The sequence below is a fragment of the Pan paniscus genome, chromosome 7 (genome assembly GCF_029289425.2).
Source record: "Pan paniscus chromosome 7, NHGRI_mPanPan1-v2.0_pri, whole genome shotgun sequence".
Classification (NCBI taxonomy): Eukaryota; Metazoa; Chordata; class Mammalia; order Primates; family Hominidae; genus Pan; species Pan paniscus.
Genome location: NC_073256.2, coordinates 15588047 through 15614940, shown reverse-complemented (window position 1 = coordinate 15614940; position 26894 = coordinate 15588047). Strand labels below are relative to the sequence as shown.

Below are 26894 nucleotides of genomic sequence, written 5' to 3'. Positions count from 1 at the left end.
AAGAGGAGGGCACCCACCGTCCACCCGGGAGCGACGCCGTGAAGAGGACGCCCACCGTCCGCCCGGGAGCGACCCCGTGAAGAGGACGGCGCCCACCGTCCGCCCGGGAGCGACGCCGTGAAGAGGACGCCCACCGTCCGCCCGGGAGCGACGCCGTGAAGAGAAGGGCGCCCACCGTCCACCCGGGAGCGACGCCGTGAAGAGGGCGCCCACCGTCCACCCGGGAGCGACGCCGTGAAGAGGGCGCCCACCGTCCACCCGGGAGCGACGCCGTGAAGAGGGCGCCCACCGTCCACCCGGGAGCGACCCCGTGAAGAGGGCGCCCACCGTCCACCCGGGAGCGACCCCGTGAAGAGGAGGGCGCCCACCGTCCGCCCGGGAGCGACCCCGTGAAGAGGGCGCCCACCGTCCACCCGGGAGCGACCCCGTGAAGAGGAGGGCACCCACCGTCCACCCGGGAGCGACCCCGTGAAGAGGAGGGCACCCACCGTCCACCCGGGAGCGACGCCGTGAAGAGGACGCCCACCGTCCGCCCGGGAGCGACCCCGTGAAGAGGACGGCGCCCACCGTCCGCCCGGGAGCGACGCCGTGAAGAGCAGGGCGCCCACCGTCCACCCGGGAGCGACGCCGTGAAGAGGGCGCCCACCGTCCACCCGGGAGCGACCCCGTGAAGAGGGCGCCCACCGTCCGCCCGGGAGCGACCCCGTGAAGAGCAGGGCGCCCACCGTCCACCCGGGAGCGACGCCGTGAAGAGGGCGCCCACCGTCCGCCCGGGAGCGACGCCGTGAAGAGGAGGGCGCCCACCGTCCGCCCGGGAGCGACCCCGTGAAGAGCAGGGCGCCCACCGTCCACCCGGGAGCGACGCCGTGAAGAGGGCGCCCACCGTCCGCCCGGGAGCGACGCCGTGAAGAGGAGGGCGCCCACCGTCCGCCCGGGAGCGACGCCGTGAAGAGCAGGGCGCCCACCGTCCACCCGGGAGCGACGCCGTGAAGAGGACGGCGCCCACCGTCCACCCGGGAGCGACGCCGTGAAGAGCAGGGCGCCCACCGTCCACCCGGGAGTGACGCCGTGAAGAGGACGGCGCCCACCGTCCACCCAGTGCCCTCTGTCCTCCTTTATTTTTACAACTTTTACATGTGAAGTTATTTCCAAACACAAAGGTCTTAAAGACATGTTCTGCTTTCTCTTCTGTCACCCATCCTCCATGTCTTCTGCCTTCTGGGATGGTGACTCTCGCTGTTCCCGCTGGCCTCGGGAGGGAGGGTGCATGTCCCACGGGGCGTCCCACAGTCTCACCCTCTGCAGTTCACATAACAAATAAGTGGTGTGTCCGTGAAATACGTGCAGTTACACCACACCACTGAATGTGCTTCTCCAGCCACATGAGCCTGAGACGTGAATACACGCTTTAGAGTGTCAAGAACATTAATATATACTCAATTAATTCTTTCCAGCTAATTCAACCTAGAAGAAACAGCCTTAGGTTTTTTTCTAGAATATGTGGCATTACAAGCTTTCTATGAGATGAGACGTACAGCATTTTAATTTTTGTGATGCAGGACTTAATGATTTCCATATTTGTTTGATAATGTCTTCTATCTCTGGCCTCCCTTCTATGGCATTAAAAGTAATTAAGAGATGAGGTGCCTGCCACCGCACACACAGCCAGAGAGGCCAGGACCAGAACTCCCCTCTGCCTCTCGCAGCCCAGTCATGTACCCCGTGTAACACCCATGCCTCTGCATGCAGGGCCGGTATCCTGGGTCTTGCCAGCTCTAAGGAGTCACACTCACCACTGAGGCCCTTGTCAGCAGTGTGGCCCAGGGAAGGCAGGTGCAGGCATCAGACAGGCTGCTCAGGGGACGTCTCAGCTCTGCCACCATGGGAAGGCCACCTTTGGCCAATGGCTCACAGGCTGTGCTGCACCTTCCGTGTCCAGGCGAAACCACAGCTCGTAGGGCAGCTGAGGACTGAAGGAGTCCCATGTGGAATGCACTATGGGAGCAGGTTGGAGAGAGGAACCATCCAGGGGCTGGAGATGTTGCGTCAGTGGCGTGAAGACATCAGGCTGCTGTTCCGCTGGATCTCACCAGCACTGGGATGAGCTGCAATCAGTCAAAGGTTGTTATCCATGAGTCAGAGGTCTTCACACTTCCACTGGCATCAGAACCACCTGGAGGGCTTGTTAAACACCTTCTGCTGGGCCCACCCAGGAGTTCTGGGGCAGGGCCCAAGAGTCTGTTTGTCCGTCAAGCTCCCAGGAACTGCTGGTGCTGCTGGTGCAAGAAACATTCTCTGATACGCAGGGCTCAGCCTCCAGTGAACAGGGAGATCCACTCCATTAACCCCCTTCAAAGCTGCAGCTGAAACCCCATTTTACACGGGAGAGTGACCAAGGCAAAAACTCACAAGCACCAGAAGAACGGTGAGCACAAAGCAACAGCTTCCACGTGCTTTGTGAGATAAAGAGCAGATGGAGGGCCTTCTTAGAGCTGGGAATGCAGGACCAGAGGTCCCCACAGAGGCATCTGAGTGAGGACCCCAGCAATGAGCTGCAGGGGCTGGAAGCACGAGGAGTCCCAAAAGGCAGGCGCCTCAAAATCCACGTCCAAACCTGTGGCTTCTCCAGGCCCCTTCCCTGCACACAGCACCCCAACCTCGTCTCCGTGACTACAGAAATGGATGAGAGGGAACCAGACACTGCATGGGCTTTGGACGTGTGCCCTGCGGATGAAGCATCTCAGTAAGTGCAAAGCTCACACACCAAACATCGCTGCCCCGGCCAATGACCGCCTTCCAGGGACCACGCCAGGGTGCACTTCAGCCCGAGGAGATGCGTGTGCTTTGTAAGAGATTTGGGGAGTGAAGTCACCCCAACGCCTCTTGGGTGAAGTCGCCAGGCCTCACCCAAGCAGGAGGCTACAGCCCTGGCCACAGTGGGTTAAGTCATGGGATAAACATTTGCAAAGCAAACACCATGGGGAGCACTTCTGCCCCCACACAGGTCACAGACAAGAACAGCCCTCAGAGGCTGACTGAGCACTTTCCTGCTGTACGGTTTACTGCGCACTTGTATGGGTATCGTACAAGTTTTTACAAAAATTTATATTCATTCATTCATTCATTTTCCAACCCACTTATTGCAGGTCAGGGTCACACGCGGCGGGAGCTCACCCCAGCAGCTCAGGGTGCCAGGCAGGATCCAGGCCCGGATGGAGGTCACCGCAGGCACTGAGACAGCGACGGAGGGAACACAGCAACTCGCTGCACGTGCAGGGCTTTGGGATGTGGGAGGAAACCTGGTCCCCAGAGAACCTCAGCCCTGGGGGAAGGAGCCAACCCCGCACGGACAGCACCCCAGCTGGGATCAATGTTTTCCTCATCAGTGTCATAACGAAACGCCGTTGAAATGAAGAGCATCTGCAGCGCTCGTTTCTGGCTCACTCGAAACTCAGGATACAGCCCTGTGAGCCCGTGGGGAGGGGGAGGGGCAGGAGGAAAGCGGCCGCCGGGGCAGGGAAGGGGCGGCAGAGAGAACGGAGGATGCAGGGGGTGCCGAGTCATGTGAGTGAGACGCAGCCCTTCGCGCTCGCACACACCCCCATGACTCCTCGGCTTCTTACCGGGCGCCCATGTTTATTAGATGAGATTAAAACAGACTCATGTAAAATAACGTCCAGCTAGTCTGCACAACAATTTTTACAACTGTGAGGAAGCATCACTGAAATGTCCTTAAGAAAAAATGTAAAATGACCGTGAAATTCATCTGGAGTTGAAGTCCTCCCAGGCCTTCCTACAGCTTTCCAGTTACAATGCAGATACATCCGCACACTCGTGGTGTTCACCTTCTTATTTAAAACATGTGTCCAGCAAACCCAGAAAAGAGCAAACAGGGTTTGGAGAAAGAAGGGACCCTCAACATGGCCTGGCAGGACCAGGGTCGCTTGGTGACAAACACCTGTGAAATAAGGGATTGAGGGCGAGTCCACACTCATGTTTAACACGAGATTCCAGCATCTCCATGAAACGTCAGCATTTGTCACAGTGAACAGAGACCTGCTGCTGAACCCCCACTCCAAGCGCAGGAAGGGGGCTCCGATTCCACACCAGTGAGGGGGTTTCCTCCGATGATTCTCCCTTGTGCCGCTGACTCTGCTGGCACTGAGGCAAGAACAGTCATTCAAAGCCTGTTACAGATGTAAAACTTGGGGCGACTTCACCCCTGAAATCTCTTATAAAGCACACGCATCTCCTCGGGCTGAAGTACCATCCATGAAGACTCTTCAAAACACAGAGAATTCATCAATTCATCAAGAGACACCACTTGTCTTAGTCAGCTGGGGCTCATAAAACAAAAGCCATAGACTGGGGGGCCCATAAATGAACAGCAGAATTCATTTCTCACAGTTCTGGAGGCTGCAGGTCCAGCGCAGAGGTGACAGCAGTGTCTGGTGAGGACCCACTTCCGGGCTCAGATGGTGCCTTCCTGCCATGCCCTCCCATAGAGGACAGTACTTGGTCTCTTCCTCTTCCTACAAGGGCACGAATATCAACATGGGGGCCCCACCCTCGTGACTACATCTCGCCCTCATCGCCCCCCAGGGCCCCACCCTCCAAGCACCATCCCACTGGGGACCAAGGCTTCAACATAGGAATTTGGGGGGACATGTTCAGTCCATCGCACCATTTAGATGTCGGATGGGTACCCCAAAATTAGTGTGACTTCCCCAAATACATCATCTCCCCACCACCCAGCCCCCCCGCCCTGGTGTCACCCCATCCCGGCAGCTCAGGGTGCCAGGTGGAACTGGCAGTGGTACCACCATTCCACTCCCCGGCCAGGTCCTGCACAAAACCCTACATCCTCTCCTCCAAACCTGCATCCCATCCATTATCCCCATCCAACAAACCCTGGAGACTGACACCTCTCACCACTGCCCCACACCTACCTAGCCACTATCATCCCCATCCAACAAACCCTGGGGATTGACACCTCTCACCACTGCCCCACACCGACCTGGACAGCAACCATGCTCCCGCAGCCTGACTGGTCCAGCAGCCTCCTGTCCCATAACCCTCCTTCACACCACCACCGAAAGGGCTCTCATAAACCTCGTGAACCCTAAGTCACACTGCATTATTCTGCTCAAAACCCTCTGCAATGGCACCAAACATTTCATCGTTAAAGGGCATGAAGGCCCCATGCAATGTGGCTCGAGCTACCACTTCCAGCCTCCTCTCAAGCTCTGGTTACACAAACCCTTCCTGCTCCTCATCAGCGCCAAGCGTGTGGTCTCAGAACGGGGGACAGGCAGCGTCCAGAGACCGACAGCCTCCTGCTCCCAGGAAACAGAGGTGGACAGAGCTGCTGTGTCTCAGCACGGGGGATGCTGCAGATAAAACGACGCTGCGACTGCAACAGCTATTACATTATACACATCCATAATTTTAACAGTTTTATTTTTAGTTGACAAATAATGACTGTGTATATTTATGGAGTCCAATATGATGTATCCGTCCTGCATACATTGTGGAATGACCAAATTGAGCTAATTAGCATATCCATCACCTCAAGGATTTACCATTTCTTTGTGGTGAGAACATTTTAAATCCCCTCTTCAGGCTGTTTTGAAATATGCAGCTCTGTGTTATTATTAACTGCAGTCACCAGACTGTGCAGCCGCCAGAGCCCACCAGCTCACCCAGCTGACTCCCCACACCCACCCCAGCCCTGCCAGCCACCACCCCACTCCCCCACCCTGCCCTGCCAGCCACCACTCTGCTCTTCCCATGCCACCCCTGCCATCCCCCACTCCACTTTCCCCACCCCGCCCCTGCCAGCCGCCACTCCACTCCCCCCACCCCGCCCCTGCCAGCCGCTACCCCTGCCAGTCACCACTCCGCTCTCCCCACCCCGCCCCTGCCAGCCACCACTCTGCTCTCCCCACCCCGCCCCTGCCAGCCACCACTCTGCTGTCCCGACCCCACCCCTGCCAGCCGCTACCCCTGCCAGTCACCACTCCGCTCTCCCCACCCTGCCCTGCCAGCCACCACTCTGCTCTTCCCATGCCACTCCTGCCATCCACCGCTCCACTTTCCCCACCCCGCCCCTGCCAGCCGCCACTCCACTCTCCCCACCCTGCCCCTGCCAGCTGTCACTCTGCTCTCCCCACCACGCCCCTGCTCCGCCTCCACACATTTGCCTTGTCATAGATTCCCACGTGAGTGAGATCAGCTGTGCTTGTCTTTCTGCACCTGGCTTATTTGTCACGGTGTCCCCCAGCTCCATCCATGTTTCCACAAATGACAGGATTCCATTCTTTTTTAAGGCTAAATAGTATTCCATTGTGTACATGCCACATTCTCTTCACCCACACATCACTCCTGGGCACGCAGGTAGATTTAGCATCTTGGCTGGTGTGAACGCATCAGAGGGGAGGGCAGCCCTGTCCCTGTCACACCAGTCTCTGTAACACAGAGATGTCTTGACCGTGCTGGAGTGACAACCTCCAAGTCTAAGGGCTGGAAGCCACAAAGATCACTCATTCCGTGTCCACCTCAGGCTGCAGGGAGGCTGCTCTGGGGCGTCTCCCACCCAAGGGCTCAGCTGACTAAGCCTCCAACAGCAGAAACATTGCAGTGGCCATGGGAGAGGGAGACGCACACTGCTCCGAGAGGGCCATTCCCACAAGGACGTCTCACACACGAGGGAAGAAGCCCCTGCCTGCCAGAAGGGAAGAGCAAGAGGGTCCTGAAGCCTGAGCCACACGGCCTGGGTGACCTCGGAGCCTCGGGCTGACAGCCAAGGAGAGGAGGCTGAGCTACTCGGAGACGCCGAACCTCCCAATGCTTCAACAGTAACCATGGGAACCTCTGCACTCCAAAACAACCACATCCCCGTTGTCACAGCAAGAGGAGGGGCTCGGGCCCCATGCTGCTGGCTGAAGGGGGTCTCGTTCTGCCAGGACACACCTTGGAGACCCCCATGTCCAGAGTCTAGGCCAGCACCTGGCAGGGCTGGTGCTCTGCAAACATTTTCCAACAGAACGACGGTTAAGAGAGTCCTGGATAGACCTGCAGGCAGGAGGGCTGCTGGATGCTGTCATGTAACCACAGCACGCCTAACGGACATCCCTCCCTGCAGAAAGACCCTCCTGACAGCTTCCGGGCTGAGGGGCAGCCCCAAGGCCACACTGGATGGAAGGGCGGCTTCATCCAGGACCGCAGGACTGGGCTCTAACCCCACCCTCCCCTTCATGGGACAGGTTTCCTGCCTATCTGCTGCAGACAAGGGTGCATATTTGCTCCATCTGCCTAATTAAATCTAATTGAATTGATTTGCAATGTGAGAAATTAGATACGACACGTAAGTTAGATGAATCACAGGGCAGCCTCATCGAACTGGTCATCCTGGCAGGGTCAAAAGGCACCCAGCAGTTCAGAGTCTTCCACCGTGTCTGCCTTCCTAGCTGTCGGACATTCTGCAAAACCTCATCATTTTACCCAAAGGCAAAGTGACTCTGGAGGGCAGGACTCTCCCAGGACCCCACGTTGCATGCCGCTCTGCAGGACCCGGCCTGCCCTCGGTTCCACTTCCGTACTTGCAGGCAAGGGTGTCTCACTGCAGGTCATCTTGTAAAAGGCAAAGGGAGCCTCTTTAGCCCCGGGCTTTCCTCTGGAGTTGCAAAGTACTTCTGTGAGTGGAGAGCTTGAACCTGGAACCAACCATTATTTGCACAACCACAGACCAATCCCAGAGGCAGGATGCAGACCAGGACGCACGGGATTCCATGGGGGTGGGGTGGGTTGGGGGTGGGGACCTGGCCATGCCCTGGCTGGCTAGGGATGCTTAGAAACTGCATTCATCTAACATTTCTGTAGGACTAAGAAGCTGCAGCAGGAAAAACCCTAAATTCCCTCCTAAACCTGAGATGTTGCTGCTACTGCTGGAGCATGGCCCGCCTGGCTCGGCCTCTCCTACCCATCTGTCTGCCCCGCCTGGTGGTTCCTGGTCTCCCTCGCCTCTCTGTTCTGCAGCAGAAACGGAACTGTGCTTCCAGCACAGGGAACAGACCAGGGAGCTGACCTACCCAGGGAAGCCACGCAGCTAAACCCTCCATTTTCTTTAACCACACATTTGCTTTCTCCATCTAGCTGTGTTGTCCTCCCACGCCCCCTCCCCAGCCCCTGGCACCCCCCATTCTACTTTCTGCCTCTATGAATCTGCAACCCCAGGGGCGTTGTATGAGTGGAGTCACACAGCAAGGTCTTTCTGTGACTGGCTTATTCCACTCAGCATAGTGTCCTCAGGGTTCATCCACCCCACAGCCTCGTCGGGATTTCCTTCCTCTTTGAGGCTGACTCATGTTCGGCTGCGTGGGTGGGCCGCTCTTCACCCATCCTCCCATCCATGGACGGACACGCTAGCTGGGCCACCTCTGGCTGCTGTGCACAAGCCGCTATGAGCCTGGGTGTGCAGGGGCTGCCCCAAGACCCCGCTGTCTATCGTTTGGATCAACTCAGGAGTGGAACGGCTGGGTCGCAAAGTGGTTCCGTCTCGAGTTTTTGATGAATCTCCATACAGCATTTTCCACAGCATCTGCCCCATCTTCCATTCCCAGCAGCAGCACCCGGGACCCAATTCCTCCACATCCTCCCAACACTTGTTATTATCTGCGGTTTTGCCAGTGGCCATCCTAAGGGGCAAAAGGGGCTTTCTCAGCACTGACTCATGCACACTTACGTGCACTGTTACAGGAAAGCATCACCTCCATGCTCTGTGTGGCGCAGCCCCCAGACACCTGTGGATGTGGCCCCAGTCACTAGCCCAGCTTCCCTGCAGCAGTGGGAGCTCTCCCAAGGCCCTCCCCATCCTCGGCTGGCTGGGATGCAGGCTTTGCATCCCCAGGCAGTGAGAAGCTCTCCCAGGCCCTCCCCTTCCTGGGCTGGCTGGGATCCTGGCGTGCTTTGCACTCCACAGTGTCTTTTAGAATTCTCTTTGTCTCTTTGTCATGGGATTCTTCTTTCTGAAGGGTCCTATTTATCATTTAAATTAGATCTTCCTGCCCACACAACCCATCCTCTACTCCCAGAACCAGCCACCTTCTGAATCCCGGAGGCTCTCGAGGCCGGCCTCACGCTCTCTGAGATGGAACAGTCCTGCGATCAGCCCTCCCCAGGCGAGGCTCCCATCCTGTGGCCCAGCAGCTGCCCACACACGCACGGGTGCAGGGAAGGTGCCACCTGGCATCACCTGAACCCCAAGAGAACAGCTTCCGACCGCAGGGAGAGCGCATCCCCTCGTCTGCCATGTGTACACCTCACCAGGGCTGTACCACTCACATTCTCCACAGCCTGACCTTTTGGGCCTCTGCTGTTTCTCAGCCCCCACCCCTGGCCTTTCTTCTACTTTTCTATTGAAATCCTGAGCATTTCTCAAAATTAAGATGAAATAAAATACCCTTCCTGACATGCACACGCCTGGTCCTGGTCGCCACACGGGTCCTTGTCGCCTTTCACCTTCAGCCATGCCCTGAATCACACCTGTGGCCTGGAAGCCCACATCCTTGGCCTTGGCAACTGGGGGGGGGGGTGCCTTATTTACCCCGAATTCCTCACAGCCTCTGAAAAGCACCCCCCAAGGGAGGGAGAGCCAGAAGAGGATGCCACACCCTGCCCACCATGAAGGGATGAGGGGAGGGAATCAAGGACACAGCTCTGCAAACCCAATAGCACTGACCCAGGTCCTGGGGGCAGTGAGGACAAGGGGGAGCCAGTAAGGGGCACAGCCGGGTGGGCGGGAAGGTCACACAGCGAGGATCTCCCAGCTGGGGTGCCAAGAACATCCCATGCATCAGGGTTGTCATGCCCTAGACTTTAGGGGGGTCGGGAAACATCCCAGGGTGGCTTGGGCACAGAGGGGAGGTTTGCAAAGGACAGGGGGCTGAGGCCGGAGACACATAGGAAGCAGATCCCAGCCACACTCTGCCAAGGGGATCTGTGATAGGACAACATCGAACCTGCATCTGGACAGGTGGCTCTGGTGGTGGCACCGGGTGGGTGAGGGCAAACCTGCAAGTCCCCACTGTGAGGCTCCTGAGGTAGAATCAAGAAAGCGCAAGGAGGAATTACGCAGCCGCAGAGGGAAGGGTAGGAGGGAGGGGAGGAGGAGGTGCCTTCGAGACCCAGAAGAGAAGGGCCATCCTGGCAAGGCCGAGCAGAGGAATAAGAACGAGAACCAGAAGGGAAGACGGCGCACATCCCCAACCTTCCATCAGGCTGGAGAGGCAATTCCTGAACTATATTCCCATGGGGAAAAAGAACGTTCCATTGTCAAGGAAGTCAAAGAATCACAGAATAAACACTCATCCAGGCGCCTGCAACGACAAGTGGTCACAAACGCTCTGAAAAGTCCTGCTGCAAACCACGCTCTGCCATGCGCGTGCGCGTGTGCGGCTCATCCTAGACGGCTTTTCTTAATGTCTGTATCAGAAACTAAACGCCCAAGGATGATTATTCTGGCCAAGATGGCTGACTAGAAGCAGAGCCGTTTGGAGGCTCCCGTCGGAGAAAAACAAAATAAGCACCTGAATCCTTCACCGGCAGCCAAGGTATCCAGGTTCTCTCATCAAACTTCACTAGAAGGCTGGCGTGACCCACAGAGAGGAGGAAGAGCAGTGTGGTGAGGGGGCCACCCGAGAAACACACGGGGAAGGGGAGTCCCTCCCCCCAGCCAAGGGAGGCGGTGAGTGAGCACACTACCCAGCGGGCGAAACTTTGCTTTTCCCACGAAACCGTGCAACCCACGGATCAGAAGATCCCACTTGCAAACTCACACCACTGGGGCCTAGAGTTCCAGCCCGGAACATGAATATTCTTACAGCCTCTCAGCTGGAATCTGCTTAAGCCTACAGAACTCCTGGGGGGAGGGGTGACCAGCACTGGCTGCAGCGGCCTGCTGTCTAAGCTGTTTTAACTCCCTGGGGAGGGGCAGCAGCCAGCACTGGGGCTCACAATGGCCTAACATGCTAAACTCCCCGGCACCCATTTCTATAGCTCCAGGCTGCGCTCTTCCCCTACTGGAGCCAGGGAAGCTGAATGGCTTGGTCCCAAGACTTGTCCACACAGCCCAACACACCCTGTGGCCGTCTGTGTTCAGAGTGCTCTTCAGGCTCGACCCTGACCCATCCTTCCTCAGTGGGTGGCTTCCCTGCAAGAACTCCAATAACTCCAGCCAGAAGCTCAGGGACAGACCCCAGAACTCCCTAGGCCTGAACTCCCTAGCTGCGGGGTGGCCACAGTCTCTGGACCAGCAGACTTAGCCTCTCCTCCTGGGAGTTCTGAGGAACCCATGCAGCCCAGACGCATGTGCTTCCCTGCAGTGAAACACACCCTCTCCACCAAGGGACGAAGTGCTTCATTAAACGGGGCCTGCTGTCAGGCCTCTGAGCCCAAGCTAAGCCATCATATCCCCTGTGACCTGCACGTACACATCCACATGGCCGGTTCCTGCCTTAACTGATGACATTTCACCACAAAAGAAGTGAAAATGGCCTGTTCCTGCCTTAACTGATGACATTGTCTTGTGAAATTCCTTCTCCTGGCTCATCCTGGCTCAAAAGCTCCCCTACTGAGCACCTTGTGACCTCCAGTCTGCCCGCCAGTGAACAACCCCCCTTTGACTGTAATTTTCCTTTACCACCCAAATCCTATAAAATGGCCCCACCCCTATCTCCCTTCAATGACTCTCTTTTCGGACTCAGCCCACCTGCACCCAGGTGAAATAAACAGCTTTATTGCTCACACAAAACCTGTTTGGTGGTCTCTTCACATGGACAAGCATGAAACCTGCTCCTCGTGCAACCCAACTGGGTGAGACCCTCCAACAGGGGTTGTCACACACCCTGTACACAGACACCCTACTGGCAACAGGTTGGTGCCCCTCAAGGTCAGAGGTCCCAGAAGAAGGAACAGGCACCCATCTTGGCTGTTCTCCAGCCTCCCTGAGTGACATCTCCAGGCACAGGAGTGAGTCAGATGAATAGGGCCTGAAGTGAACCCCCAGCAAACTGCAGCACCCCTACAGAAGAGGGACCTGATTATTGAAAAAAAAAAAAAAAAAAAAGCAGAAAGTGACAACAGCATAAACAACAACAAAAATGGCCCCCACAAAAACCCCATCCAAGGGTCAGCAGCCTCAAAGACCAAAACTAGACAAACTCACAAAGATGAGAAAGAATCAACGAAAAAAAATGCTGAAAACCCAAAAGGCCAGAGGGTCTTATCTTCTCCAAATGATCACAAGTCAGGGTGCAGAACTGGATGGAGGATCAGGTGGACAAATTGACAGAAGTAAGCTTCAGAAGATGGGTAACAAAAACTACGATGAGCTAAAGGAGCATGTTCTAATCCAGTGCAAAGAAGCTAAGAACCTTGATAAAAGGTTAGAGGAATTGCTAATTAGAATAACTATTTATAAAGGAACATAACCTGACAGAGCTGAAAAACACAGCACGAGAACTTCATGAAGCATACACAAGTATCAATAGCTTAATTGACCAAGTGGAAGAGAGGATATCAGAGTTTGAAGATCACGTTACTGAAATAAGGCATACAGACCTTACATAAGGCAATAGAGAAAAAAGAATGAAAAGGAATGAACAAAGCCTCCAAGAAATGTGGGACTTCATAAAAAGACTAAACCTACGATTGATTGGAGTACCAGAAGGAGACAGGAAGAATGGAAACAAGCTGGAAAACACACTGCAGGATATTATCCAGGAGAACTTCTGCAACCTAGCAAGACAGGCCAACATGCTAGGAATTCAGGAAATACAGAGAACACCATTAAGATGCTCCATGAGAAGATCAACCCCAAGACACATAATCATCAGATTCTCCAAGGTTGAAATGAAGAAAAAAACGTTAAGGGCAGCCAGACAGAAAGGCCAAGTCACCTACAAAGGGAAGCCCATCAGACTAACAGCAGACCTCTAGCAGAAACCCTACACGCCAGAAGAGACTGGGAGTCAATATTCAACATTCTTAAAGAAAGGAATTTTCAATCCAGAATTTCATATCCAGCCAAACTAAGCTTCATAAGTGAAGGAGAAATAAAATCCTTTCCAGACAAGAAAATGCTGAGGGATTTCATTACCACCAGGCCTGCCCTGCAAGAGCTCCTGAAAGAAGCACTAAATATGGAAAGGAAAAACCGGTACCAGCCACTGCAAAAACACACCAAAATATAAAGACCAATGACACTATGAAGAAACTGCATCAACTAGTGTGGAAAATAACCAAATAGCATCATGATGACAGGATCAAATTCAAACATAACAATACTAACCTTAAATGTAAATGGGCTAAATGCCCCCAATTAACAGACACAGACTGGCAAATTGGATAAGGAGTCAAGACCCATCAGTGTGCTGTATTCAGGAGACCCATCTTACATGCAAAGACACATGTAGGCTCAAAATAAAGGGATGGAGGAATATTTACCAAGCAAATGGAAAGCAAAAAAAAAAAGCAGGGGTTGCAATCCTAATCTCTGACAAAACAGACTTTAAGCCGACAAAGATCAAAAATGGCAAAGAAGAGCATTACATAATGGTAAAGGGATCAATTCGACAAGAAGAGTTAACTATTCTGAATATATACGCACCCAATACAGGAGTACCCAGATTCACAAAACAAGTTCTTAGAGACCTACAAGGAGACTTAGACTCCCACACAACAATAGTGGGAAACTTTAGCACCCCACTGTCAGTGTTAGACAGATCAACAAGACAGAAAGTTCTCAAGGATATTCAGGACTTGAACTCAGCTCTAGATCAAATGGAACTAGTAGACATCTACAGAACTCTCTACCCCAAATCAACAGAATATACATTCTTCTCAGTGCCACATGGCAAATATTATGAAATCAGCCACGTAAATGGAAGTAAAACACTCCTCAGCAAATGCAAAAGAACTGAAATCATAACAGTCTCTCCAGACCACAGTGCAATCAAATTAGAACTTGGGATTAAGAAACTCACTCAAAACCACACAATCTCATGGAAATTGAACAACCTGCTCCTGAATGACTCCTGGGTAAATAATGAAATTAAGGCAGAAATCAAGAAGTTCTTTGAAACTAATGAGAACAAAGAGACAACGTATCAGAATCTCTGGGACACAGCTAAAGCAGTGTTAAGAGGGACATTTATAGCACTAAATGCCCACATCAGAAAGTTAGAAAGATGTCAGATAGACACCCCAACAGTGCAATTACAAGAGCTATAGAGGCAAGAGCAAACTAATCCAAAAGCTAGCAGAAGACAAGAAATAACTAACATCGGAGAAGAATTTAAGGAGATAGATGAAAAATGGTCCGAAAAAAATCAACAAATCCAGGAGCTGTTTTTGAAAAAAATTAACAAAATAGACTGCTAGCTAGACTAATAAAGACAAAGAGAGAGAAGAATCAAATAGACACAATAAAAAATGACCTCAAAGAAATACAAACTACCATCAGAGAATACTATAAACACCTCTATGCAAATAAACTAGAAAATCTAAAATATCTGGATAAATTCCTGGATGCATATACCCTACCAAGACTAAACCAGGGAGAAATTGAATCCCTGAATGGAACAATAACAAGCTCTGAAATTGAGGCAGTAATTAATAGCCTATCAACCAAAAAAAGCCCAGGACCAGACGGATTCACAGCTGAATTCTACCAGAAATACAAACAGGCACTGGTACCATTCCTTCTGAAACTACTCCAAACAATTGAAAAGGAGGGACTCCTCCCTAACTCATTTTATTAAGCCAGCATCATTCTGATACCAAAACCAGGAAGAGACACAGCAATAAAAGAAAACTTCAGGCCAATATTCCTGATGAACATTGATTGTTAAACACTCTCAATAAACTAGGTATTGAAGGAACATATCTCAAAATAATAAGCTATTTACGACAAACCCACAGCCAATATCATATTGAATGAGCAAAAGCTGGAAGCATTCCATCTGAAAACCAGCAGAAGACGAGGAGGCCCTCTCTCATCACTCTTATTCAAATAGTATTAGAAGTTCTGTCCAGGGCAATCAGGCAAGAGAAAGAAATAAAGGGTATTCAAGTAGGAAGAGAGGAAGTCAAGTTATCTCTGTTTGCAGATTACATGATTTTATATTTATAAAACTTCATCACCTCAGCCCAAAAACTTATTGAACTGATAACCAACTTCAGCAAAGTCTCAGGATACAAAATCAATGTGCAAAAATCACAAGCCTTCCTTTGTACCAACAATAGACAAAGAGCCAAATCATGAGTGAACTCCCATTCACAATCACTACAAAGAAAATAAAATACCTAGGAATACAGCTAACAAGGGATGTGAAGGACCTCTTCAAGGAGAAGTACTTAAACCACTGCTCAAGGAAATGAGAGAACACAAAGAAATAGAAAAACATTCCATCCTCATGGATAGGAAGAATCAATATTGTGAAAATGGCCGTACTGCCAGCAATTTATGGATTCAATGCTATTCCCAAACTACCACTGACATTCTTCACAGAATTTGAAAAAAACTATTTTAAATTTCATATGAAATCAAAGAAGACCCCATATAGCCAAGACAATCCTAAGCAAAAAGAAGAAAGCTGGCGGCATAATGCTACCTGACATCAAACTATACTACAAGGCTACAGTAACCAAAACAGCATGATACTGACACCAAAACAGACATATAGACCAATGGAGCAGAACAGAGACCTCAGAAATAACACCACACATCTACAACCATCTGGTCTTCAACAAACCTGACAAAAACAAGTAATGGAGAAAGGATCTCCTATTCAGTAAAATGGTGGTGGGAAAACTAGCCAGCCATATGCAGAAAACGGACAATGGACCCCTTCCTTACACCTTATACAAAAATTAACTCAAGATGGATTAAAGACTTAAATTTAAAATCCAAAACCATAAAAATCCTAGAAGAAAACCTAGGCAACACCATTCAGAACATAGGCAAGGGCAAAGACTTCATTGAAAAATGCCAAAAGCAGTGGCAATAAAAGCCAAAATTGGCAAATGGGATCTAATTAAACTAAAGAGCTTCTGCAGAGCAAAAGAAACTATCATCGAAATGAACAGGCAACCTACAGAATGGGAGAAAATTTTTGCAATCTACCCATCTGACAAAGATCTAACATCCAGAATTTACAAGGAACTTATTTACAGGAAAAAAAAACATCGAAAAGTGGGCAAAAGATATGAACAGACATTTCTCAAAAGAAGACATTTACAAAGCCAACAAGCATGAAAAAAAGCTCAACATCACTGATCATCACAGAAATGCAAATCAAAACCACAATGAGATACCATCTCATGCCAGTCAGAATGGCAATTATTAAAAAGTCAAGAAACAAGAGATGCTGCTGAGGCTGCAGAGAAACAGGAAGGCTTTTACACTGTTGGTGGGAATGTACATTAGTTCAAACATTGTGGAAGACAGTATGACAATTCCTCAAGGATCCAGAACTAGAAATACCATTTGCCCCAGCAATCCCATTACTGGGTATATTCCCAAAGAATTATAAATCATTCTACTGCAAAAACACATGCATATGTATGTTTATTGCAGCACTATTCACAATAGCAAAGAGATGGAACCAACACAAATGCCCATCAATGATAGACTGGATAAAGAAAATGTGGTACATATACACCATGGAATACTACGCAGCTATAAAAAGCAAAGAGATCATGTCCTTTTCAGGGACATGGATGAAGCTAGAAGCCATTATCCTCAGCAAACTAACACAGAAACAGAAAACCCAACACCACATGTTCTCACTCATAAGTGGGAGACGAACAATGAGAACACACTGACACAGAATGGGGAACAACACACACCAGGGACTGTTTCGAGTTAGGGAGTGAGGGGAGGAAACTTACAGGATGGGTTAATAGGTGCAGCAAACCACCACAGCACCCGTGTCCCTACGTAACAAACCGCCGCGGCACACGCACACCTAGGTAACGAACCGCCGCGGCACACGCGCACCTACGTAACGAACCGCCGCGGCACACGCGCACCTACGTAACGAACCGCCGCGGCACCCGCGCACCTACGTAACGAACCGCCGCGGCACCCGCGCTCCTACGTAACGAACCGCCGCGGCACCCGCGCTCCTACGTAACGAACCGCCGCGGCACACGCGCACCTACGTAACGAACCGCCGCGGCACACGCGCACCTACGTAACGAACCGCCCCGGCACACGCGCTCCTACGTAACGAACCGCCGCGGCACACGCGTACCTACGTAACGAACCGCCGCGGCACACGCGTACCTACGTAACGAACCGCCGCGGCACACGCGTTCCTACGTAACGAACCGCCGCGGCACACGCGTACCTATGTAACGAACCGCCATGGCACACGCGTACCTGTGTAACAAACCTGCACATTCTGTACATGTATCCTGGGTTTTTTTTTTAAGAAGAAATTAAGGGAAAAAAAAGAATATGCATTTGCATATCAAGTAATAAAAGCATTATTGTATTGTTTTTTAAAAAAGGATCGTTATTCTAAATTTCTATGTGGCCAGGGAATCAAAACAAGATAAGCTTCACAACTGTCCCTAGGCCAATGTAGGCCCAGGCTTACCTCCCAGGGCAATGAATCCTTCTATCCGCCATACAGTGCCTCAGGTGACTCACCCACAGCGAGACTGTGACAGCTGGTCCAGACAGCCTGAGACGCTGCCAAGAGAACGGTCACTGCACGTGGAGGCCGTGGCCAGCAAGGTCTGCCCAGTGGTGGGGACAGCACGTGACTTCCACTGAGATCACAATCAGAAAGCTATTCCTCACTGAGAGAGAAGAATCCACTCCATTCCAGCAACACAGGACATCACAGGACATACGCATTGCTCAGGAAATCATGTGACCTGGCCCTGCAGAGCACGGGACTCAGGAAGATTGTGTTAGAGGACCAGAGCCCGTGTGGAGCACAGGGAGGGAAACAAAGCTTGTCAGTGTCACCAACAAAAACTCAACTTGTGACATTAATCCTGAGTAGTTACCCATGCCCAGACCGATGCAGAGATCCGACCCAACAAAACAACGTCGCAGCGTGAGCAGCCGAGAAGTGACGACACCACGGGGCGGAGGGGAACGGAGAGGAAAGCTGCTGACGCCAGGGAGATGCCGCTGGGCCAGGCACGGCTGCCCGCAGAAGAGGCCTCCGCAGGGAGAGGTACCGCTGGATCAGGCGAGGGTGCGGGCAGGAGAGGCCTCCGCAGGGAGAGGTACCGCTGGATCAGGCGAGGGTGCGCGCAGGAGAGGCCTCCGCAGGGAGAGGTACCGCTGGATCAGGCGAGGGTGCGCGCAGGGGAGGCCTCCGCGGGGAGCGGTGCCGCTGGGCCAGGCACGGGTACCCGCAGGAGAGGCCTCCGCAGGGGAGAGGTGCCGCTGGGCCAGGCGAGGGTGCCCGCAGGAGAGGCGTCCGCAGATCTCTGATGATGTGCTAACTAAATTAGATAAATCCCCGTCATGTCTCATTCATGTCTCAGGCCTCAGCTGGGTCTCACGTCTCATTTGGAGTATCACTGACGCCTCTCTTAAGTTCTCTGTTAAGAAGCCATTTCAAGTATTTACAGGGAAGCCTCTGGACTGGGTGATATCATGTGACCACTGGCACACAATTCAGTGCCCAGAATGAGCAGAACACAGGTGAGCGCTTATGCCCTCTGGAAAGGTGGAATATACCACACGAGGCTATGAGTTTGCACGGCAGGGGACTCAGATATCCTGGAATGAATAAATTCAAGCAGACTGGGGATTGGGTGGGAGAATTTATATTTTCTCTGTGACATTTCACAGTTTATTTCTGGGAACAAAGTGACAGAGCATATGTTTCCAATGAAAAGAGAGATGGGCTGGACACAGTGGCTCACACCTGTAATCCCAGCATTTTGGGAGGCCAAGGAGGGTGGATCACAAGGTCAGGAGTTCGAGACGAGCCTGGCCAACATGGTGAAACCCTGTCTCTACTAAAAAAAAAAAAAAAAAGTGTGTATATATATATATGTGTATATATATGTGTATATATATATGTATATATGTGTATATATGTATATATGTATATATATGTGTATATATATGTGTGTGTGTGTGTGTGTATATATATATATATATATATATATAAATTAGCCACAAGTGGTGGCGTGTGCCTATAATCCCAGCTACTTGGGAGGCTGAGGCAGGAGAATTGCTTGAATCCAGGAGGCGGAGGTTGCAGTGAGCCAAAACCTTGCCACTGCACTCCAGCCTGGGCAACAGAGCAAGACTCCATCTCAAAAAAAAAAAAAAAAAAAAAGAGATGAAATGGTAAGGAGAGGATGAGAAAATAAATGTTCTTTTGCATTTATTTCTATTGATGCATTCAAGTTTTCTCATTGTAATTTTGTTTCCAAAACAGAACAATCTGAGAAATAAGAATCTCTATTTACAGAGATAGAGATACAACCAGTCAAATTATCGGGGCAAACGTCCTACATAAAACTGAGGAATAAATGAGATTCACAGCCAAGCTAAGTCCATGTAGATGTATGACTAATCTGAGAGAGTTTTATAGCTCAAATGAAGATCGTCTATTAATTTTCTGAAAAGTAAAAATCCCTATCCTAGGTCGCTTAACTTTCCTGAATTGTTTTAAAAAGAAAGATTCTACTTTGCAATATGTAAGATTAAGTGTATTGCTCTAAGTCATTTTTATGTAATCTTCGCAAATTCTTGTGAATATCATCTGAGCTTTGCAAAATGAAGGTAGACCTTACTCACTTATATATAAGCCACTTACTGAGCACCTATCAAGCATGAGCTGTTGTGCAAGTCCTGGAGATAGAAAGTTGGCTGTGCAATTAGATATTAAGTGATACAACTAGTTATAAATTAACAGAGTGGAGATCAGGGCATTATGTTTATGCATGGAGGAGGCACCCACCCTAATTTAGGAGGGAGGAACTTCTTAGCAAAAATTACATCTGCGTTGAGTCCATGAACGAGCAGGAGTTACAGTGGCAAGTGGGGGATGGGGACATTCTCAGGAGAGAAAGGACCCACATACAAAGTCTCCCCAGCACAGATACCATGTCGCAGTCAAGGGCTGGAGAGGGGACACACACTGGACGGTCACCCCGACCCACCTATAAAGTCTCCCCAGCACAGACACCATGTCGCAGGCAAGGGCTGGAGAGGGGACACACACTGGACGGTCACCCCGACCCACCTACAAAGTCTCCCCAGCACGGATGCCATGTCGCAGTCAAGGGCTGGAGAGGGGACACACACTGGACGGTCACCCCGACCCACCTACAAAGTCTCCCCAGCACGGATGCCATGTCGCAGGCAAGGGCTGGAGAGGGGACACACACTGGACGGTCACCCCGCACAGGAGCCAGATAGCAGAACCCTCTGTGTGTGAGTGTGGACACTTTCCTGGGGAATGATTTATGGTGTCTCATGTGAGACAGAAGCACATCTACATTCTAGAAGACGCATGGCCTCGGTGGCAGGATGCACAAAGTGTGTGCATGAGGAGAATATTAGAAGCACAGAAATTGATTAGGAGGATGTGGTCAAAAAGAGGGACGGAGGAACAAACCTAAGAGAAGGAGATGCAAGTGCAGTGGAGGGAGAAGGGGCGGGGCCAAGAACACAGGTGAACACAGACACCACAGATGCAAAGAAAACTTCCCCTCACCCCTCTCAAAGGAAAGACCAGTTCTCATGAATTTGGGAGCAGCAGGACGAGAAGGCCAGGACAGAATTTCCTGAAGACCTCTACATTTCTTACACAAAACAAGGGCACCCATTGGTTGCTGAGATCAAATGAGTAAAGAAGGAGGCTGCAGACTGGAGGGATATGGTTAAGATATAAAATTCCATTAGGGAGGAGAGACACGGAAGGAGAATGGAGAAGTGCTTGACAATGACATGGAGAAGAGAGTCCAGGTAACAATGAGAGCTCACATAAAGTGGAGGCTGTTGTTGCTATGGTTTTATTTTTAGCAGCATCCACTGCCCAGATACATGGTTCTCCCTAGGAGCAATCAACTCTTTGGGGTATAGAGTGATAAAGGTCAATGATGAAAAAATTCAACAATGGAATTTTGCCAAGTAACAAAATGATAGATTAGGGAGGGAAGTGAGTCAGAAGGGAGGTTGTAGCACAAGTAACTAAAGAACGGATTTGTGTGTTCTTGGCTCCTAGGAAACTAATGAAGACAACAGGGGGAGATGGAGGAAGGAACCAGAGATGTTCAAAGACTAGATCGTGGGTCAGATGGTAATGACTCTAACCTAAGGCAGGGATGATGGCAGAAAGATGCCTTCACAGGACAAACTGAGCCTAGTGCTCAACACCCCCACCTGGGGAAAGTGACACCTGCATGGGAACTTATCCATGGGTACCACCAGACCCAAAGGACCTCTATCTTCAAGTAAACCCTACGTTCCCCAAGCAGACAGTGTCATTTCAGTGAATGTCCTAACAGCAAAACAAATTTCTTCTCCGGGGAATGGTCTTCAAAAATTATTGCCCAGACAGTGAATAATTCTTCTCTAGTCAGTGGCTAACAGGGAAATTATCTATGTGCCTCTGGACTTGTTCTTGTATCACAGTGAATAAACTGGTCCAACCCAAACTGACACATCCACAAACTCCCTTTGTGATCCTAGGTAAGATTTTAGATGGCATTTGTCAATGTAAAAAATAAAAATAAAGAACATAATGTAATCAAGTTGCTTTCACACACAACCTAGTTGGTTTTGGCCAATTAGGATATTGGGAGCCTCCTTCATTGAGCCCAGACCAGAGTACCATCAGTCCCAGGACTCTAAAAGCCATCTGTCTTAGTTCCTTTTGTGTTGCTATAACACAATATCTGAGGCAGGGTAATCTGCAAAGAGAAGAGGTATTTAATTCATGATTCTAGTGTCTGCAAAGTCCAAGAGCATGGTGCCCATGGCTTCTGGTGGGAGCCTTGTGCTGTCTCACAACATGGTAGAGAAGTAGGAGGGGAAGTGGGCCTTGTGAAAGAGGAACCAAACAGGAGAGGTGGCCTCACTTTATAAAATCCACCTTCTTGGAAAGCAACCCATTCCCAGGAGAACTCACTCCTGAGAGATGGCATTTAATCTCTCCATGAGGGTCCCTCGTGGACCAAACACCTCCCACCACTCAACACCATTACATTGGGGACCAAGCCTCAGTGAGTTTTGGTGAGGACCAACCATACCAAACCATAGCACCATTGGAACAACAAGATTGAGAATGGCTATCACAACATGGAAATCCTAACCCATTTTCCTAGAAATTTACTCTCTCATTCATCCCAATAGCTCTGCAGTCCCCACAACCTCTATTTATCGTCCTCTGACCCACAACCCCACCACCACCTTCACAAGGAAGAGCAAAGCATTCATCAAGAATTTCCTGAACTTTGAACCACAAAACCTACCATGTGTTCCTCTCTGATTTCCATTACATTCAGAGGGTCCCATGGATCTCTCATCTCGTATTCTCCTAAAAGAATTTGTTTCTATTAATTATTCCATCTCTGTCTATAAATTCAACTTTCCTCCCACCACTGACTTTTTCCCATGAGTACTTAAATATATTCAAGTCTCTCCCATTGTTAAAAAATGGGAGAGTGACTTCCAGCATGACAGTATGAGGACTCCCAGTACTCTCAAGGAAAACTGTTGAAAATTATAGACAACAACAAAACATCTACAGTCTCTGAAAATGGTCCATTGGCAAACAGCAAATGAAGAAATATCTTTCAAGAGAAGCTACGAAAATTCAGGGAGACAAGTACCTGTGGGATTTGAACCAAGTCTGCTCTCTCCTATCCCTCCCAGCTCAGAAAGTCAGAGACTCCACTTGGGATGTCTTCATTTTTCTGCTGGAGAAGCAGGACAAAAGCAGATGGTTATGGGCCATCGCTAGCATTCAGAGCCGTGGAACACAATCTCTTTCCAAAGGAGCCAAACCTCATTTGCACAGAATATGAAGAAGCTTAAACCTAAGGGAGCTCTCCGGAGCATTGGAATTTGTGGTGAAATGCAATTGGGAAGAGATTCAAGACACAGGTGAACCTGTAGGTTACTGGCTTGCAGGGAAGAACTAGGGAATAAGACAGCTGGGAGGATCCTTCTTGTGTCAAAGCAAGTATCAAACAGGAACCTCAAACTATTCCTTCAAAGAAGCCACAATTGGATTAGATTTATTTGTGAAGCAATGTATGCCCACAATTGCAATCAGCAGCAATTAGTGACGTTTAATAGCTGCCTGGGTCAGGGACAGAGAGGAAGAAAGCCTGCCCATACCACTGTCAACCAGGTAAGGGGGTCACACCCAAAGCTGCAACCCCTGCCCCCAACAAGGAGCCACATCAGAGGCTAAACACCATGGGGGACAGGGCAGAGAGTCTAGACTCCTCTAAACAAACCCAGCCAATCACTGAACGAAGAAACAACAAAAACAAGCCCAGGTGTGGGGGAAGGACCACTATCACTGGCAAGAGCTGTGACATTATATATCAAAATGTCCAGTTTCTGACAAAAAATCATGAGACATACAAAGAGATAGGAAAGTATGATCCATACGATGAAAAAACAATAAAAGGCAGGCAACACAAACTACCTGTGGAAGTGACCAGAGGCCAGGTTTATTAGAAAAAGATTTCAAAGGAGTCATAAAGATGTTCCCAGAACCAAAGGAGACTATGACTGAAGAGGTAAAGATGGTAGAAGAATGTTGCAAAAAATAAAAAAAAAACCTGGTAAAAATATAGAAATTACCAAAAATAACCATATGGAAATTCCGCTGTTGGAAAAGTAAAATAACTGAAATAAAAACTCATTCGTGGGGTTTAACTGTAGATTCCAACATCAGGAAAAGGAATAAGCAAACTGCAAAACAGATCCATAGATGTTCTGCAAGCTAAAGCAGAGACAGGAAACAAGACAGAGACAACTGAAGGAGCTCAGAAGCATAGGGCACCTAGAGCACACAAACACAAGCACAATGAGAACATCAGAAGGAGGTAAGAGAAAGCAGCAAAAAAGATATGCAAAAAATAATAGCTGAAAACCTCCCAAGCATACTGAAAAACAATAACGTACACATCCAGGAAGCTCCACAAACTCAAACAAGGATAAAAGCAAAGAGAGTTACAAACAGATAAGTCACAGTACAAATGCTGAAAGTCAAAGAAAAGGTGAAAATCTTAAAAGCTACAAGAGAAAAATGACTTGTTACTTACAAAGGAAATCCAATCTGATTAATAGTTGACTTCTCAGCAGAAACAGTAGAGGCCAGAAAAGCAGTGGTATAACATACTGAAAGTACTCAAAAGAAAAACAAAACTGTCTATCACGAATGCTATATTCAGAAAACCTATTCTTCAAAAATGAAGACAAAATAAAGACATTTTCAGAAAAATAAAAACTCAGAGAATTTATTGCTAGCAGATCAACCTTACAAGTAATTCTAAAGAAAGTTCTTGAGGCTGAAAGCAAGTGACCCCTGATAATATTAAAATCCACATGAAAAATTAAGATAACTGGTAATGGTAATTACATAATTATAAAAGACTGTATTAACATATTTTCTGTCCTCCTAACTGATTTAAAATAAAATTGCATAAAATAATACATACGAAAAAGCTTGGTGGACCTATCAAACATAAAAATATATGTGTAACATATTTGTCAATAACAGCACGAAGAGGGTTAGTGGAAGCAAAGCTATGTTATACTAAGAACATAATTACAGGTGGTAAAGTAATAATTATAACAATGTGCTGTTGAGTTTGCAACATTAAGAGATGTAATAAGTATAATAATACCACAGAAGAGGGGAAACATAGTATAGCTACATAGAAGTAATGCTTCTATTTATTACTAGAATTATGCCAGCATAAGTCTGAAACTGATTTTAATAAGCTAAAACATATATGGGAAACTCTAGAGCAAACAGGAAATAAATGACTCAAAAATATAGTGAAAAAATCCTTAAGTAACTTAAAATGCTACATTGGAAAATACTCACTTAATGCAAAAAATGAGTAAGGAGGGATGAGGAAATAAAAAAGGTATGAGACTATATTAGTTCATTCTCACACTGCTATAAGGACATACTCACGACTGGGTAATTTATAAAGAAAAGAGATTTAATTGACTCACAGTTCAGCAGGGCTAGGGAGGCCCAAGGAAACTTACAATCATGGTGGAAGGGGAAGCAAACACATCCTTCTTCACATGGCAGCAGAAAGGAGAAGAATGAGAGCCGAGGGAAAGGGGAAGCCCCTTATGAAATCACCAGATCTCATGAGAACTTACTCACTATCACAAGAATAGCATGGAGGAAACTGCCGCCATGATTCAATTACCTCTCACCGGGTCCCTCTCATGACACGTGGGGATTATGGGAACCACAATTCAAGATGAGATTTGAGTGGGGACACAGTCAAACCATATCAGAGACATATGAGGGGAAAAAAGTAAAACAGTAGATGTAAATCCAACTATATCAATGATAATATTAAATGTGAATGGATTAAATAATATAATCAAAAGAAGCATGTTGTCAGACTGAATTTTTAAAAAAGATCCAACTCTACCCTGCCTAGTGGAGATACACTTTAAAGATTAAAAGATACAAATAGATTGAAAGTAAAAGGATAGAAAAATATATTATGCTAACAGCAATCACAAGAAAGCTAGAATAGCTACATTGATATCAGACAAAATTGACTCTAAAACAAAAACTGTTACTACAGATAAAGAGGCACTAACTATAAAAGAGACAACCCATCAGGAGCAATAACAATTATAAATATATATGTACATGTATGTATGCATATGTAGACATACATATATACACACACATGCACCTTAACAACAGAGCACCAAAACATGTGAAGCAAAAACTGACAAAAATGAACACACAAATTCAACAATAGCCGAAGACTTTAATACCACACTCTTAATGATGGATAGATCAACTAGACAAAAGATCAACAAGGAAAGAGAAGGCTTGAACAACACTGTAAACCCATTAGACCTAGCAATCACCAATACAACATTCCATCCAACAACAGCAGCAGAATATACGATCTTCTCAAACGCACATAAAACATTCCCAGAATATACCATATGTTAAGCCATAAAACAAACCTATTATTAAAAATAAATTTAAAATGATACAAATAACACAAATTGTTTTCTCTAATCACAATGGAATCAGATTAGAAATCAACAACAGAAAAAAGTTTTGGAAATTCACCCGTTTGTGGAAATTAAACAATGTACTCCCAAATAACCAATGGGACAAAGAACAAATCCCAAAGGAAATTAGAAAATACTTTGAGATTACTGAAAATGAAGACTCAACACATCAAACCTTATGAGATGCAGCCAAAGCAGGGTTCAAGGGAAATTTATAGCTGTAAATGCTTCTATGAAGGAAAAAGAAAGACCTCAAATGAAGAAGCTAAACTTCCACTTTAAGATACTGGAAAAAGAAGAACAAACTAAATGTAAAGCAGGCAGAAAAAAGAAAAAATAATAATATTAAAACAGAAACTAATAGAGAACAGAAAAAAAGAGAAAGTAAATGAAATGGAAAGGTGGCTTTTTGAAAATATCAACAAAATTGACAAACTTTTAGCTAGATTGACAAAGAAAAAAAAGAGAAGTCTCAGTTTAATAGAATCAGATGAAAGAGGGGTATCATCACAGACCTTACATAAATAACAAGGATTGTACAGGAACACTATGAATAATTTTACACTAACAAAGTAGATGCCCTAAGATGAAATGGACA

The 26894-nt window shown here is 48.5% G+C and overlaps 1 protein-coding gene across 6 annotated transcripts in view; it reads right to left on the bottom strand.

The window, feature by feature from the left end:
- DLGAP2 (DLG associated protein 2) overlaps positions 1–26894 on the bottom strand; it is a 1001683-nt gene that overhangs the window by 807244 nt on the left and 167545 nt on the right. Inside the window, exon 1 of one of the 6 annotated variants that reach the window (XM_055107261.2) lies at positions 16951–16993. The exons of 4 other annotated variants lie outside the window; for them this stretch is intronic. The gene's annotated coding sequence lies outside the window, so the exon portion shown is untranslated. Of the gene's footprint in view, positions 1–4405; positions 4424–16950; positions 16994–26894 lie in introns of those variants that run through there. One more of the 6 variants, XM_034965583.3, reaches the window with a different exon arrangement.